A 17926-nucleotide genomic window follows, 5' to 3' on the forward strand; every position below is an offset into this window, starting at 1 on the left:
TGACACAAGAATTTAGACTAGGAGAAGTATAAGTAATATACAACTTTCTAAAATAAAAAAATGTTGTAGTAAAAGAAAAGGTGAACACATCTAGTAATCTTATTTGTGCTCGCCAAGAGGTCAACCTAAAATTTCATAATCTCTCAACCTATCAGAACTCATATGGTGTGTTTCTAATGCACTTTACAGACTCTTTTAAGTTTATTTTCATCCTCTTTCTCCCTTTTCTTCCCTCTTTCTTCTCCTATCTTTTTATATTTCATTCACTTGATCATTCTTGATCATAATGACATTTTTGCTAGATTTTCGGTAAATTTTGACCGAATTTATAGTACATTTGCTTTCACCATGCTTTTGTCGTGTTTTGAATGTAAATGTGACCATTTTCGAGGTTGCAAATTGGAAGAAATGGCATAAGGCGAGAGTTTTGAGTAGATTGCCCACACAAAAGAGAAGAAAAGAGGATTTTGGACAGCAGCATGGGTGCGCCCGCACCAGCTATTTAGTTATGCCAGCACCATTTATTATGGTGCTCCCGCACCATCTGACAGATTTGGGTTCCCTGATGTTAGTGGTTCTGGTACGCCCGCACAGGCCAAGGAGGTGTGCCCACTCCACTCACAAAGGTGTGCCCGCACCTATAGACAGATAATTTTACATTAAGATCAGTTTGGTTGGTGCGCCCGCATCGCTCACTATGGTGTGCTCGCACCATTTATTTTTCGGAAAATCTCGTAAGGCTTATTGCCTATTAAAACAATGTTACCATAACTTCAGGTAACTTAAGCTCCATTAATGAATTTATAATGAAACTCCATCTTAGTCTGCCATAACCCTTCTCAAATCAATTTTTACAATCATGTACAGTTGTTTACCTTGCTTGTTACGCATCATGTGGAGAATTTATTGTACAATTATGAAATTATCTGGGATCTACCTTTTAGGAACTAAACTGGACTTAGTAGGTGATATAAGGGATGGGAGAATAGGCTTAATTCCATTCACTATCACCTTCAGCACAATCTTGTACACTATATTACCAATCGGTCAAAATGAATTTAGTCTACTAGGCACATCATGAACCAGTTGAATAACATCTGGTTTCACAGTCCCCCAAAATTTCTTATAGAAAATTGGTTGAAATTCATTCGAGCCAGGGCTTTATATGGCTTCATATCATTAAGAGAAACTACAATCTCACAAGAACTAACTTCTCTTGCCAACTTTTCCCGACTTTCAACATCAATTTCAGGGAAGTAGTCACGCAACAAATGCGCCCCATCTTCATTTGCAATTTCCTCAAGATCTTGAACCAAAAAAACTCCAATATTGCATAATCATCTCTTTAATCCGCATAGGGTCAGTATTCCAATTTCCATCATCATCAATTAGTGTCCCAATTCTATTTCTTCTACGCCTAATGAATATTGAAATATGGAAAAATCGAGTATTACAATCTCCATCACAAATCGCATCAGCTCGAGATTTTTGGAACCAGAGAATTTTTTTCGTAATTAAGAACTTCTTTCATTTTCGTACGAAGTTTTGCCTCAAGTTTTATGAGATGAGTTTGTCTTCCCTTCGAAAGTAGATTCTGAATTCTCTCAAGATTCGCCCAAAGCTCATGTTTCTTCCGAAAGATGTTGTAAAACTCTTCCTTATTCCACTTTTGAATTTTATCTCCGAATGACTTAAGAAACGGAATGATTGGTGTAGTTGACACCCAATTCAAACAAACAAAGTCATGAAATTTCTTATGATTAAGCCAGCCTACTTGGAACCTAAAAGGCCTAATAGCTGTTGGGATATGAGCAAAACCCATTGTACTCACAAGTATTGGACAATGATTTCGGGAGATTGTTCACATCCCCTTCTTGAAATTTCAAGCACTACACATGATTCACAAGGCCTTGATTGAGCCTCACAGATTTAAAAGAACGTAGAAGGGTTAGTGCATCGAAACCAAGTATGAGCAGGACCCGAGCATCCCAAAAAAATAAGGTTGTTATTTCTCAATCCAATTTGAGGAATCTCGACACCTTCATCTCCGTTTCAGTGCCACCATTAGCATTCCGTTCACTCACTGTCTTTGTTCCATTTAAATCGCCCGCTAGTAACCATGGACCCATATATCTATTTTTGATATTCTCCAATTCTCTCCACAAATCAAGACAAGCAACATTATCAAGGCTAGTATATATGGCAGAGAACAACCAAGGATCATCTCTCACCGTCTTAAAGATTACTATGGGATTCTGAGAGTGAAACCCATATGATAATATAGCACTAGTTCATACCTCCAAAATAACCAAATACCACCTGAGAAACCTTGGGCTTCCACTCCAAGCTGCTAAATAAAATAAATTTTATCACATATCTTTGTGGCTTGATCCCCACTTAAATGTGTTTCAACAAAAACTAAAACAGTAGGATTATCAATCCTAATTAGTTCTTTAATAATTTGCACCTTATTTTCCACTCCTTGAACATTCCAAACTAATATCTTGATTGACATATTAAATTCAGGAAAAAGAGGTGTTCTGTTATGGAATAATTACTGTTGGAGTGAAACAGTATCCTTCATATGCGTACGCCGGTTCGATGTCCTGCAAGTCAGAACACGTAAACTAACCTCGGGGGTTCATCCGAGGAACACCCTCCGATGCCTAAGTCAGTAAGGGTAATGATCGTTATATCTCAAGTAGAGTGTATTAGTATATGTGAACTTACCTATGACTCAGATAATGAGGTATTTATAGGAGCCGACATTGTCCTAAGCAAGGCAAGACACTGCTCCTATTGGTTGGATATAATGCTATCCTCTTTTCATACTTATCTTTAGGCCTATAGACGCATTGGGTAAGTATTGGATCAGACCCAAACCCATTTAACAATGGCTCAAGTGGTTAACACCGTTAAGATATTTTGATATGGTCGGCATAATGTAGATGCCGGTACCAGGGATCGACTCATTCTAGGTCAATGTCTTTAGGACTTGTAGGTTGACCATGACCGTCAGTAGTGGTCCAGATGGACCGGTATTGAAATTTAGACAACCCCCATACAACTAGCCCCCAAGCCGGTATGACTGGTATAGACATATCCAGCTTAGTTAATGATAAGCCGTCATGGATGCAACGAAAATCACGTCTTCATTTAAAGCCGTTAGGAATTTCTGGGAATATAGCTACCTTGTGGAATACGAATCGTCGCCTTGGTTTGCGTGTGGAGGTGACTAGTGTATCAGTAATTGCTCACAACTATTCTGCACCTGGTAATATGTGGTGCGATCTGGCGGGAAGACGAAGGATCATCTTATCCGGTCCATGGGTTCCCCTGTAAATAGGGTTTGGCCACTCCTTATTTGCTCGATTTCAAACTGCCCTCATTCTTCAAACACTTCGCAAGCATTGTTCCCCTTTGAACCCAGATTTTTCTTTTACCCACAACTTCTTTGAATTCTCGCCAAATTCCTTTCAAACAAGCATAAATTCGTCATCGTAAAATTTTGCTTTGTATATATTCTGCCATTCTTTCCAGCTGTCTTGCCAATTGATTTTGGCGATTGTTCGTGCCTCTTTCGTCAGTGTTACCTTGCCAGGTATTTCCCTAGAAATTCCCTCTATCTTTCATAATATTTCCTTTTAAATTATAGACATGTCGTCCAATTCTGATTCCCAAAAATGTTTCTAAGAGCCCCTCCTTCCATGATCAATAGCGACTTTGCCTTTGATAGTAAATCCTCTAACCCTGTAGTGTCTACTAACTCACGGACAGTAGACTTAAGTAAAGAACATGGGAGTAAGCCCAACCATAACTGTAGTACCTCTAGCAGAACTCTTTGGGAGTCGGTATTACATGCTTCCCCCATTACCGCTATTAAGGCCTTTGAATCAGCCATAGGATTGCCAATATTTGGCCAATACAGACTATGTGGGTTTGGCTGAGAGTGGCCCACTGCTCTTTCCTTCACTAGCAGACACCTTTATTAATCATCCTGGTGAGCCCTCGTCCTCTAGACCGACAGGGGTGTTGGAGGAGGGTGCACTAAATGTTCAATCGCCTGATGACGAAATGGAGGAACATGATGGCATGAAAGATAACGTTTCTTTCGTTGCCTCATAAGTCTCGAACAGTGTCCTATGTGACATGATGTCGGACGACTAGTCAATATCTTTGGAGGCCAATGAAGACGAGGATAAGCCCGAGGTCATCCTGAAAGATGACGATGAAACTTTGGACGATATGTACATGTCGCGAAGTGAAGCGGACAATGCTACCTTTGTACAAATCGACTCGGGTTGGAGGGAGACATGTATAGCAAGCAAGTTTTGCAGCATGGGGGCTGAGGCCTTTGCCTTCTCGGACGGTTATGAGCTGGTATTACCGGCCGAAGGAAGCCGGGTGACATCCGGTTGGGCACGTAGCGGTATACGCGCACATGATTGACTTTCGCCTCATGTTCTCACTAGACCCCTTTATTGTAAAGATTTTCAAAACATGGAACATATGTTTATCCCAGCTTACGCCCTTAGGGTGGTGTAATCTTATTGCTTATGCCTAGTCTGCCCGGTATGAGAAATTCCCTGAGACCCTTAACCTTTTCAGAAAACTTCGCTGGAGTAAAGAGGATGGTTTCGCGAAGGGTAAGGTTAAGGGTAAGAAGAAGAGATCCAAGGCTGACAATGAACTTGGCCGGGGTCGCTGGATGTCCTTGTATACCAAGGCTGGTAAGTTAATGGTATATCCTAAACTGACCTCCTTGAAACAATGGCGACCTCGATTTTTCTAGGTTAATGTTCTCTCTGATTTCCCTTTACGCCGGTATTGGACAAAGCCACGCTCTAGAATGGACACATTTCTCACAGGCATTTAACATGCTAGGACATAATCGCATTCGAATATTTTGAGACTTCTTCTAAACCGGGTCCCCAAGGAGGGCAGCTAGTCCCTGTGCTGTTGACTTGGCTACCTCATGCCAAGTACATCTTAGGCAATGTGGTCCTTTATGCCCTTGGTTTTTGCCAGGCTGAGCCCCTTGGTAGGTGCTAAAGTTTTTACATCATTCATAAAAAGCATATAATTTATCTTGTTCATGTGCGCATATATTATTGCTTTTGATTGCTTGCTCTTTCTGACCTCGTTTTTGTTGATTTCAGGCCGGGAACATCTAATCCGTGAGGCTCTCCATCTCAATCATAACTATATACCCATCAGCAACATGCCTCCCAGACCATCTCGAAAATTTACTTCCATTCCTCCCAGTATTGGGAGCCGAGGAGGGAAACAGAGACGCGGTGTTTGTCAAGATAATGACAATGATGAGGAAGGAGGAAATTTCCCCACTTTGGCCGCAACACGACCAGTCGTTGTTCCTCAAAAGAGAAAAGCTGAGGGAACAACCAATAAAAAAGCCGAAGCGACCTGCTATAAAGGCGTCGATAAAACAAGCTATCGTTCTCTCGGCTCAAGAAGGGGATAAGGACCCCCAAGAGTTTGCGAAAGGGGAGAGTGGTCGAGGTCGGCACCTCTTCTTTACGGTCGAGATCTACAAGCAGCTAACATTGTCGGTCATGGTCCCCGAAATGCAGCACTTTGCCAAGCTGCGGAAGGCCGACTTTATTGAACGTGCCTAGGTGGAAGTGCTGGAGATTCTCCGGACAAAGGTTGTCCTGTCACATGTCTGAGATGACTCATTGTTTCAGCCAAAGCTCAACATTCTTGACGACGAGTCTCAGTTGCTGGAACGTCCTCTAGAAGGCGGCAATCTCGGATATCTGCTATTGAAGGGCTTCCAGCTTCAATATGACATGCCGGTGGAGAAGGTCCAGGTCTTTGTTGCCGTCCATGCTCACAACCTGGCCGTGGTGAGTTTTTAATTCTTTGTGCTTGAGTCTCCTCTTCATGCGTATTTCCTTGTTTCCTATTTGATCTTCATTTTTTCTCTTTATGCAGTCGACGCATTCTGGTAAAGAACTTTGCGATCTTTACCGATATTTCCAGGGTGCCTATTTTTGCAAAGTTGGGACCCATGGAGGCCACTGCTGGGAAGTTAGCCGCCAAGGACATGGAGCTTAAGACGGCTAAAGCCGATTTAGATAAGGCTTATCTAGATAAGGCGAGAGCGAATCTGAAAACGGCTAACGAACTGAACAATAATAATCATCTTTTCTTTGCAAACAAAGAGACCGAGCTACAGAAAGTGAAGGAGGAGCTCCAAGCCGCTATAAACCAGGAGGCTGACATTGTTGCCGAGTACCGGAAGTCCATGGACTTTGTTACTCGCCTGGCCAACCAGTATAATGGTGGTTGGTCTGCTGTCATGAGATGCGCCAGGCACGACATCCCCGACATTAAGTGGGGAAAGGTGGAATATGGTCATGGTCGTCAGGGATTTGAACTCCTAATAGATGGCGAGATTTTGGACATCGGGGTCACTAAGGCGGATAGCGCCAATGCCTATCCTTGCTTCGAGTTTGAGGAGGAAGACCAGGACGCTGCCAACAAAGAGACCGTCAATGATGTTCAAGAGACTGATGTTGTTATTCTTGACGGCCCTGAATCGAAAGAGGTGGCGGCGTCCATTGTTGAAGAACTGAAAGTTCCTGACACAGAGGCCAAACCAGCGGGGGTGTTAAAATTCGATAAGGCGGCTGCTAATAAGGCCGCTTGAGATCTTGGCTTAGGTCTTCCTAGCTCTCATATCTTGATCTTTCTCTGCCTTGCCATCTGTGGCTGGCTTTCTTTTGTTTCTTTTATACCTACCTCACAGTAGGATGTAATTGATTTTTTATTAATGCATAGACTATTTTCCCCAATTTTGTTGTCAGTTACTTACTTTGCCTTTTCTTCCTTGCCCTTTTCCGTTTATTTTATTGTTTCTTTTTTTTATTGGCAGAACAGAAGAAAAAGTCTCATTATAATGATGGTTGACTCATGTAGGCTCATAGACCGTTTAGCGACTTTATATAGTTGTCTTGATCCGGCTTATCCACTAAGGTCATTGACCGGCAAAGATTTGATTTCGCTTTTACACCTTCTCTCATGCTGGCAGATCCATTTTGGTCATAGACTGGCGTGAGAGTTGTGGGTTATTTCATGTCAGTAGATCCACTAGGGTCATTGACCGACAGGTGTATTGGCAGATCCACTCAGGTCGTTGACCAACACAACGAGGTAGAGTTTTAGTTGACCTTCTCGGCTGATCCAATTAGAACGTTGACCGCCAAAGAACTTTTTGTGTATCGTTCAAGTTCATCCTAACGGCAGATCCACTCAGGTGATTAACTGCCAAGGAACTAATAATAAATTATACGACGAGTAGGTTAGAAGATGCTCATCTTATTACCAGTCGCTCCTCCCGGTCTTACTAAAATGGTTCAACTGAAAGAAAACAATACTAGCTTTGGCTACATCTCGTTATCACTAAAAAAAGTAATACTGATTATGGTGACAATTTCGTTTTATAATTGACTATAAGACTAAACTAAAAAAGAATTAAACAAAATACTTTTTAATGCGCTAGCGTTCCAGCTATTCTTCAGTAGTTTGCCGGACATATCTTCCAACCGATGCGCTCCTAGGACCATCTCGCAAATTTACTTCCATTCCTCCCAGTATTGGGAGCCAAGGAGGGAAACAAAGACGCGATGTCGGTCGGGGTAATGACAATGACGAGGAAGGAGGAAATTTCCCCACTTTGGCCATACTACGACCAGTCGTTGTTCCTCAAAAGAGAAAAGTTAGGTAACAACCGATAAAAAAACCGAACCGGCCTGTGATAAAGGCGTTGGTAAAACAAGCTATCGTTCTCTCGGCTCAAAAAGGGGATAAGGACCCCAAGAGTCTGCGAAAAGGGAGATTGGTCAAGGTCGGCACCTCTTCTTTACGGTCGAGATCTACAAGCAGCTAACATTGTCGGTCATGGTCCCTGAAATGCAGCACTTTGCCAAGCTGCGGAAGGCCGACTTTATTGAACGTGCCTAGGTGGAAGTGCTGGAGATTCTCCGGACAAAGGTTGTCCCGGTCACATGTCTGAGATGACTCATTGTTTCAGCCAAAGCTCAACATTCTTGACGACGAGTCTCTATTGCTGGAACGTCCTCTAGAAGGCGGCAATCTCGGATATCTGCTATTGAAGGGCTTCCAGCTTCAATATGACATGCCAGTGGAGAAGGTACAGGCCGTTGTTGCCGTCCATGCTCAAAACCTAGCCGTGGTGAGTTTTTAATTTTTTGTGCTTGAGTCTCCTCTTCGTGCGAATTTCCTTGTTTCCTATTTGATCTTCATTTTTCTCTTTATGCAGTTGACGCATTCTGGTAAAGAACTTTTCGATCTTTATCGGTATTTCTAGGGCGCCTATTTTTGCGAAGTTGGGACCCATACATGAAGGCCACTGTTGGGAAGTTAGCCGCCAAGGACATGGAGCTGAAGACGGCTAAAGTCGATTTGGATAAGGCCTATCTGGATAAGGCGAGAGCGAATCTGAAAACGGCTAATGAACTGAACAATAATAATCAGCTTGTCTTTGCAAACAAAGAGACCGAGCTACAGAAAGTGAAGGAGGAGCTCCAAGCCGCTATAAACCAAGAGGCTGACATTGTTGTCGAGTACCGGAAGTTCATAGACTTTGTTACTCGCCAGGCCAACCAGTATAACGATGGTTGGTCTGCTGCCATGAGATTCGCCAGGCAGGACTTCCCCGACATTAAGTGGGGAAAGGTGGAAGATGCTCATGGTCGTCGGGGATTTGAACTCCCAATAGATGGCGAGATTTTGGACTTTGGGGTCACTGAGGCGGACATCACCAATGCCGATCCCTGCTTCGAGTTTGAGGAGGAATACTAGGACGCTGCCGACAAAGAGACTGTCAACGATGTTCAAGAGGTTGATGTTGTTATTCTTGACGGCCCTGAATTGAAAGCGTTAGCGGCGCCATTTATTTTATTGTTTCTTTTTTTATCGGCAAAACGGAAGAAAAAGTCTCATTATAATGATGGTAGGCTCATGTAGGCTCAAAGACCGTTTAGCGTCTTTATTTAGTTGTCTTGATCCAGCAGATCCACTAAGGTCATTGACCGGCAAATATTTGATTTTGCTTTTACACCTTCTTTTATGCTGGCAGATCCATTTTGGTCATAGAGTGGTGTAAGAGTTGTGGGTTGTTTCATGTCAGTAGATCCACTAGGGTCATTGACCGACAGGTGTATTGGCAGATCCACTTAGGTCATCGACCAACACAACAAGTTAGAGTTTTAGTTGACCTTGTCGGCAGATCCAATTAGAACATTGACCGCCAAAGAACTTTTTGTGTATCGTTCAAGTTCATCCTAACGGCAGATCCCCTCAGGTCATTGACCGTCAAGGAACTAATAATGAACTGTACGACGAGTAGGTTAGAAGATGTTCATCTTATTATCAGTGGCTTTTCTCAGTCTTATCGAAATTATTCAACTGAAAGCAAACAATACTAGCTTTGGCTACATCCACTAGTAGAAAAAGGCCGATTTGCGTCGGACCTGGGACCCCTATTTGCGTCGTACTTAGGTCCGACGGCACAGGTCTCGACGCAGATGACCTATAACTAATCTGCGTCGTATGCGGAAACGACCCAAATGTTTTAGCTATTTACGTCGCACGTTGTATACGGTGCGATGCAAATTGGTCTTCCTAGGACACAAACTACAAACTACAGGCGAGATATAAGGGGAATTTGCGTCGCACATAGCACGGGGTGTGACGCAAGTAAGTCATCTGCGTCGCACCTTGCGCCATGTGCGACGCAAATGACCTAATGTGAAAAATAAAAAAAAACGCAGTACCAAAGCATGAATGCTTTAGTACTGCATTCAAGGAAAAAGAAACGAGACAAAAATTAAAAACCCAGATCTAACAGCATCAAACAAACCGATTGAAACAACATCAAACAAACCGATTGTATAATCACTTTCACGAAAAAAATTGAAACAATAATACAGATTGTTCTTTGGTAATACAAATAATACAATAATACATGATCTAACAAACCAGTATCATTAATTTACAAAAAAAAAAAGAACCATCTCCTAAATTTTCAGATCTAAAAAATATCAAAATAAAAGAAACTGATTGTATAATCACTTTATAAGATCTAACAAACCGGAGATGTGCGAATACTTCGGAGAAGCATGAACACAATCGCAGTTCATGAGTTTTTCAGTTTGAGAAAGAAAAAGGTGCGAAGTGGCCCGGAGAAGCACAAAGTTGCCGAAGAAGCTTGAAGCACGAACTAGCAGGAGAAGCTTGAAACACGAACTCCAACGTATTTTTCACTGCAAATTTTCAAAATTTTACTCAAAATCAATATTAATTATCACAAACAGAAATTAATCAACGTTCAACTGATGAAGAGAAAGAGAAAAGGAGAAGAAACAACGGAGAAGTTGAAAGAGCTGCGAGGAGAGAGAGAGAGACGCTGTGAGAGAGAGAGGCAGGTGTTTTAGGGTTTGAGGGTTTGAGGGTGAGGCGCAGTGAGAGAGAGTTTGAGGGTGTTAGAGAGGCACAGTGAGATAGAGAGGCGCAATGAGAGAGAGAGAGGCGGGTGTTTTAGGGTTTGAGGATGAGAAAATATCTAAAAGGCGCGGTGTTTTAGTAAACAAGTGAGTTGGGCCTTAGGCTGATTTGCGTCGTACGGATTAGAGGTCAGACGCATATTGCCTTTGTGCGTCGCACACATCCCTTAGTGCGACGCAAATTGGCCTCCGTTTCTCCACACTACAACGCAACAATATGCGTCGCACCACAGATTCATGCGACGCACAAAGGCAATATGCGTCGCACACACAAAGGGTGCGACGCATATTGCTCGTATACCTGATATGTTTGTTGATGTTTGCGTCGTACACTGTGTGGTGTGCGACGCAAATAAGGTTTTTGCGTCATTTCCGTTTCAGTGCGACGCACATCAGGGGACGCAAATAGTCGTTTTTCTACTAGTGATCGTGTTATCACTAAAAAAGTAATACTAATTATGGTGACAATGTCGTTTTATTATTGACTATAAGACTAAACTAAATAAGCATTAAACAAAATACTTTTTAATACGCTAGCGTTCCAGCTATTCTTCAGTAGTTTGTCGGACATATCTTCCAACCGGTGCGCTCCTGGGACTATTTCCTCCTTCACAAAGTAAGGTCCTTCCCAGTTGGCTGTCAGCATATCCTCGGCGTGGGCTTTCCCTGTAGCTGATGTGCATATGAAGACTAGATCTCCTTTCTCAATTGCTCGGCTTTGCACTCTCTTGTTGCAGGCTTTACTTATCCGGTTTTTATAAGCGGTTGATCTTAGCTTTGCGGCTACCCTTACTTCCGGCAAGAGATCAAGGTCCTCTCTATGCAACTTTTCATTCAGCTCAGAGTCATAGTTCGGGATCCGCCAGTTCAGTAACTAACTTCGACTAGTAGCAAAACTTTAGTGCGGAATGCCAACTTAAATGGGGTTTCCCCGGTCGCTTCCTTCTCGATGGTCCTTTTGGACCATATTACTACTAGGATCATGTCGGCCCATGCGCTATTGGCGGCCTCATCTTGGCCGTTACTCAGATGCCGTAAGCGCTCAGTAAATTCTATATCGATCCACAATCAAATTGGACAACATGGTCCATGACAATCCCCATGGAAATTTTGAACATCGTGATGAGGTTCTACCAGATGAATTTTCTTACTTGATTAGCCGTGATCTTTGCAGTAGGCTCCACTTCGATCCATTTTGTGAAGTAGTCGATCCCTACTATCTGGAACTTTCTTCCCCTAGATGGCGGCATGAATGTTCTTCTTCACATAGGCTTCTGCGTCTGCCAGCATTGTCGGCCAGTAAAAATTGGCTCTTAGGGCCTTCAGTGCCAATGTCTTTCCCCCGATGTGGTTTCCACATATTCCTTCATGGATTTCTTCAATGATCTTTGTGGTCTCGTGGGCCGTTATGCACCTTAGGAGTGGGAGTGAGAGACCTTTCTTGTACAGCTGCCCTTGAAAGACACAGAACCACGTGGCTTCTCTTTTTAACTTTTTGGCTGTCATCTTGTCATTAGGTAAGCTATTCGTCAGTTTGTATGTCATTATCTCGACATACCATTCCTTTCACTGACTAATTGTGTTTACTTCTGCCTTGGCGGTGTCTATGCTTCTTTCCGGTAGTATCTAAGGATGGAAATGGGTCATGGATGATCCATCACCCGCTTAACCCAGTATATTAAATGGATGAAAACCCGAAATTAAATGGATGGAAAGTGGGTGGTGGGTGAGAATTTTTTCATCCGTCACCCGATCCATCACCCGTTTAACATCCAACTTATTACCCAATTATTAAATTTTACATGTAAATTACTTATATTTTATGTTTTTGATATAATTATTTTATATTATGTCACTAATTTCTTTTAAAAATATACTAAGTATCATCACCCGTTTAGCACCCGACCCACCCGTCTCACCCGATGCATAACGGGTAGATGGATATGGGTGGAGTAAACAATTGCGGTGGTGGATGCGGATGATGTTACACCTGCCCCGAATCTGATCCATTTCCATCCCTAGCAGTATCTCTATCATGACATTGCGCTTTAGATCAGTGGTACTTGGGTTTGCCAGCTTGGACAGGACATCGGCCGCCACATTCTCAGTTCGGGGAACCACGGTAACTTCGAAGCTTTGTAGTCCTGTCGTCATCTACTTTACCTTGTTCAGGTACTTCTGCATTACCGGCTCTCTAACTTCGTAGGTGCCTTCAATTTGACTCAATATGAAATGGGAGTCCATTGTCATTTATATTTTATTAAACCCTACCGCTATGCATAGACTGATTCCGGCTATTGTCGCTTCACACTCTACCTTATTATTGGACACTTTAAAACCAAAGCAGATGGCATACTCAAACGTGTACCCTTCAGGAGATGTCACAACCACTCCGGCCCTTGCTCCTGTTTGGGCCGCGGAGCCATCCACAGATATTTGCCAGGTACCGACAGTTTCTTAGGTATCTTCGCAAGTGGTCTCGGTTATGAAGTCAACTAGAGCTTGAGCCTTGATAGCTATACGTGGCCGGTATTCTCTGTATAACTCGAACAATTCAATTGTCCACTTTAGCAACCTACCGGTCGTGTCCAGCTTGTGAAGCGCTTTCTCTAACGGCTGGTTTGTGAGTAACTGGATGGTATGTGAGTCGATGTACGGCCTGAGCTTTCTTGCCGCTATCAGCACCGCATTTTCCATCTTTTCTAGTAACTCATATCTCTGCTCCGCTCCTGCCAGTACATAACTCACAAAGTAAATGAGGTGCTGCTGGTTCTCCTTTTCCACCAACAGAACTACCGTTGCCGCCTCCACAGACACCGATACATACAATTGGAGCTTATCCCCCATTTCGAGTCGTGTAATAGTTGGTAGTTGTCTGAAATGCTCCTTGACGACTTCAAAGGCTTGCCTCTGCTCGTCCCCCCCACTCGAACTTCTTATTCCCCCTCAGGACTTTGAAGAATGGTAAGGCTTTCTCGGCCGACTTGGAGACAAATCTGGTTAAGGCTACCATTCGGCTGGTAAGATTTGAATATCCCGGATGCTCTTTAGCTCAGGTAACTTACTTATTTCCCTGACCTTGTCATGGCTAGCATCTATCCCCCTGTTACTGGCCATGAATCCAAAGAACTTGTCGGATCTTACCCCAAACACGCACTTCTTGGGGTTCAGCTCCATCTGATACTTTTGGTGGGATGCAAAGGTGTCTTTGAGGTCAGTAATGTGGGTTTCTTAAATGATGCTCTTGACGATGCTATCCTCGACATATACCTCCACGTTCCGGCCTTTCTGGGTCGTAAATATCTTGTCTACTAGCTTTGATATGTAGCTCTTGCATTCTTTAAACCGAAGGGCATAACCTTATATGCATAGACGCCAACATCTTTGATGAATGCCGCTTATTCTTATCAGACTCAAGGAGGCTGATCTGATGGTATCCAAAGAAAGCGTCTATGAAGCTCAGTAGTGCATGTCCGCTAGTGGAGTCCACCAATTGATCAATGCTAAGCAGTGGGTAACACTCCTTGGGGCATACTTTATTTAAGTTGGTGAAATCCACACATATCCGCCATGACCCATTGGCCCTTTTAACCATTAACACGTTTGCCAAGCATTCCAGATAATCGCAAGTTTTAATGAAATCTGCCGCTAGCAGTTTATCCACCTTTACCTTGATCGTTGTGTTCTTCTCGGCTAAGAAATATTGCTTATTTTATTTTACCGGTCGCACGTCCTCATTCACGTTTAACCGGTGGACCATAGACGTAGGATCAATTTCAGGCATCTCATCTGTCGAGAATGCAAAGACATCAATATTGCTTCGCAGCAACCTTATCAAGTTTACTTTAACATTATCCTCCAAGTCGGTCCCAATTTTGATCGTTCTCTCTGGTATGTCCTACTCAAGGCTGATCTCATCTGTCTCTCCCTCTAGGCTAGGTCTCGGCAAGTTTACCAGCCTTCCCTCGAAATTTTCCATTGATAGATCCTTGTTAATTTTATTCTCTGCTCGTCGCCTTTTTCTCTCTGATGGTGAAGACTATGTCGGTCGCTTGTGGTTTGAGGAATTAAGAGCTGTCAAATAGCAGGTTATGGCTGACTCTTGGTTCTCCTTTAATTTCTCCAGTTTTCCACTATTCGATGTATAAATCATTGTCAAGTGGTATGTAGACACCATGGTCTGGGCATCATAAATCAGTGGCTTCCCTATGATGGCGTTGTAAGCTATCGACACATGAACTACCAAGAATTTCACCATGAGGACTCTAGACCAGGACCCCTCTCCCAGCTTCGTTGTTAGTTTGATGGTGCCCTCAGGAATGACAAATGCCCTCGTGAAGTCGAAAAACCGGGTATGAGAAATTAAGGCATGACCTTTCCTAGGCCCATCTTCTCGAATGTTGGCATGAACAAAATATTGGCGGAACTGTCACCATCTACCAGAATGTGATGGACATTCGTAGTTGAAATCTGCACATATACTACCTAAGGGTCATCATAAGGATAAATGATCCCATTAGAGTCCTTTGCTGTAAAAGCTACAGATGGCATTGTTGGCGGTGCCGGCCATTGTCCAGTGTTATGATAGTTCACCTGGTGCCTTACCTCCTTTAGACTGGCTTTGGCGTCGTGTATAGTCCCACTGTGACTAGGTCCCCCTATGATTACATGTATCTTAGTGAGTCTTTATTTCACCGGCCTTCTATTACGGTCATCTTCTTTAGGTGGCCCCTTTTAGTCAATTCTAGGGCCTGATACTGCTTAAAATAGCCTCTCCGTAGCAGATACCTCAATTTCATCCTTCCAGTCCTTGCATTCGTCCGTGACATGACCGTAATATACTAATATATGTGGAAATCACACCACTTCGATTGTCATGGCCTTTGTAATACATCCTTTCTAGGCCGCTGCCACTTGTCTTCCTTCTTGTGCAAATCACAGATCTCGGTTCTATACATAGTTAGGGGAGTGTAATTGTGGTAGCATTATGGCCTTCCTTCCCGGCCCTTCTTCACCGCATTACTTTCTTCCCTTTTTCTGGAATTGTCAGCCTTCTTGTCCTTCCGGCATTTATCGTTGTCCTTGTTCTTTTCTTTCTCCTGACCATCTCCTTTAGACCTCTTTGAAGTTTCCGCCTTATCGAATTCCTCTCCCTAGATGAACTTGTTGGCTTTTTCGAGAACTTTAGTCAGGTTGGTCAATTTCTTACGGCCCCAGTAGCTCTCGAAGGCAATTCCCTCTTTCAAACCGGTCATCAGCGCTAGACTTGCGACCTCTTGTTGCAAACTAGGATGGTAACGGCTTCAGAGTTAAAGTGATTAATATAATTCCTTGGGCTTTCCTTGTCTCCTTGCTTGATGGACATCAGTTTGCGGGTAGTTTTCTCCCTTCGTTTGTTGCTGACGAAGTGAGTGGTGAACACGGCCGTAAGCTGCTAGAACTCATAGATAGTTGCTGGCAGAATACTCTTGAACCAAGTTTACGCCAGGCCAGACTGAGTGGAATGGAATACTTTGCACCAAACAGAGTCAGTATTAGTGTAGAGTATCATGTGTCCTTCATAAGCAAATATGTGGTCCTCAGGATCCGTTTTGCTGTCATACTTGCATGTCGGCATTTTGATCTTCTCCATTGGCTCATGGAGTATAATAGTCAAGAAAGAAGAACACGTAAACCAACCTCAGGGGTTGATCCAAAGAACACCCCTACGATGCCTAAGTCAGTAAAGGGTAATGAGCGGTATATCTCAAGTAGAGTGTATTAGCATATATGTGAACGTACCTTATGACTCAAATCATAAGGTATTTATAGGAGCTGGCAGTGTCCTAAGCAAGGTAGGACACTGCTCCTATTGGTTGGATACAATTCTATCCTCTTTTGATACTTATCTCTAAGCCCATGGGTGCCTTGGGTAGGTATTGGATTAGACCCATGTCCATTTAACAATGGCCCAAGTGGTGAACACCATTAAGATATTCCGATATGGTCGGCATGATGCTGATGCCGGTACCAGGGATTCGCTCATACTAGGTCAATGTTTTCAGGACTCATAGGTTGACCATGACTGTCAATAGTGGTCTTGATGAACCGTATGGAACTTAGACGTCCCCTATATAAGAGGGTAGCGTTCATATGGAGTCACCAATGAGTTAGGCATTAGAGACATAAACTCTTCCCTCAGGGCTCTCATCGGTCCATTTGTTATATATGGTGGCCCGAATTCCATCATCATGAATGATATGTTGTTCTCTCGTGGAAGATACGAGTTTATCTCTATCCTCACTCTGTTGGCCGTTGCATGTACCACCAGGGTCGTTCTTGAACATTACTAGGCCCGGGGTGAGATTAAAATTTTCGGCTCCTAATGCACGAGAAATTGAAAGATATATACAATATAGAAATACTAATGAAAATTTTTCATTAAATTAATCAAAAGAAAAGTATTACAACAAAAAATCAATCTTAAAAATAATAATTAACCATACAAATTATTATAAAAAAATATTATCTCCATGAATTTTTGGATGCAAAATCATTGATGATAGTGTCAACATCAATATTTTCCAACATACTCTTTTCAATACTTGACATTGCTAAACCATTTAATCTCTCTTGAGATATTTTTGATCCCAAATAACTTTTGAATAACTTCAACTTTGAAAAACTTCTTTCTGCAGATGCTACTGTCACTGGCATCGTTAGTAGGATTCGGTAAGCAATTGAAACATTTGGATAACAATCTGCATCTTTGGCAAACTCAAGAATTTCAATTACGGACATAAAAACATTCAGCAATGTCATTTGCAATACTTTCATTTCTGGAAAAAAAAAAAGTCATCTGCGTCAATATCCGATAAATTATTATGAGAAAAAGCAGTATTAAACTTATAGCAACTTTCTCTTAATTTAGCAATATCCAATGACTTCAACCTTACTGAATCAATTAAAAATCCAAAAAGATTTTCAAAACCTTTTAATGGAATAGCCATATCTACAACCACCAAAAATAATTAACTCTAAAAGACTCCTCGAGTGATTACATTGCTTCATCTTGATTATTCTCATCAAATTGTCTTTTTTCTGAAAACATGACGCTTAGTTGGAAGAATCGGCTCTATGTTCATATCAATTGCAAGATTCTTGGCACTATTCTACTATTTTCAAACCCCTCATTTCTGTACTATTGAAAATATGACATTACACCATCTAATTCATTAATTGTAGCATCAATGCATATTGCTTTAGATTGCAAATTCTTATTCACCAAATTAATTGCAAATAGAATATCATACCAAATAACCATCCCAAGTAAGAATTCAAAACTGTAAAGAGCATTAGCCAAACTTTCGGCTTCACTTTTAGTCTTAGCATCAGTA

The sequence above is a fragment of the Beta vulgaris genome, chromosome 5, assembly GCF_026745355.1.
Source record: "Beta vulgaris subsp. vulgaris cultivar EL10 chromosome 5, EL10.2, whole genome shotgun sequence".
In the NCBI taxonomy this organism is placed as follows: domain Eukaryota; kingdom Viridiplantae; phylum Streptophyta; class Magnoliopsida; order Caryophyllales; family Amaranthaceae; genus Beta; species Beta vulgaris.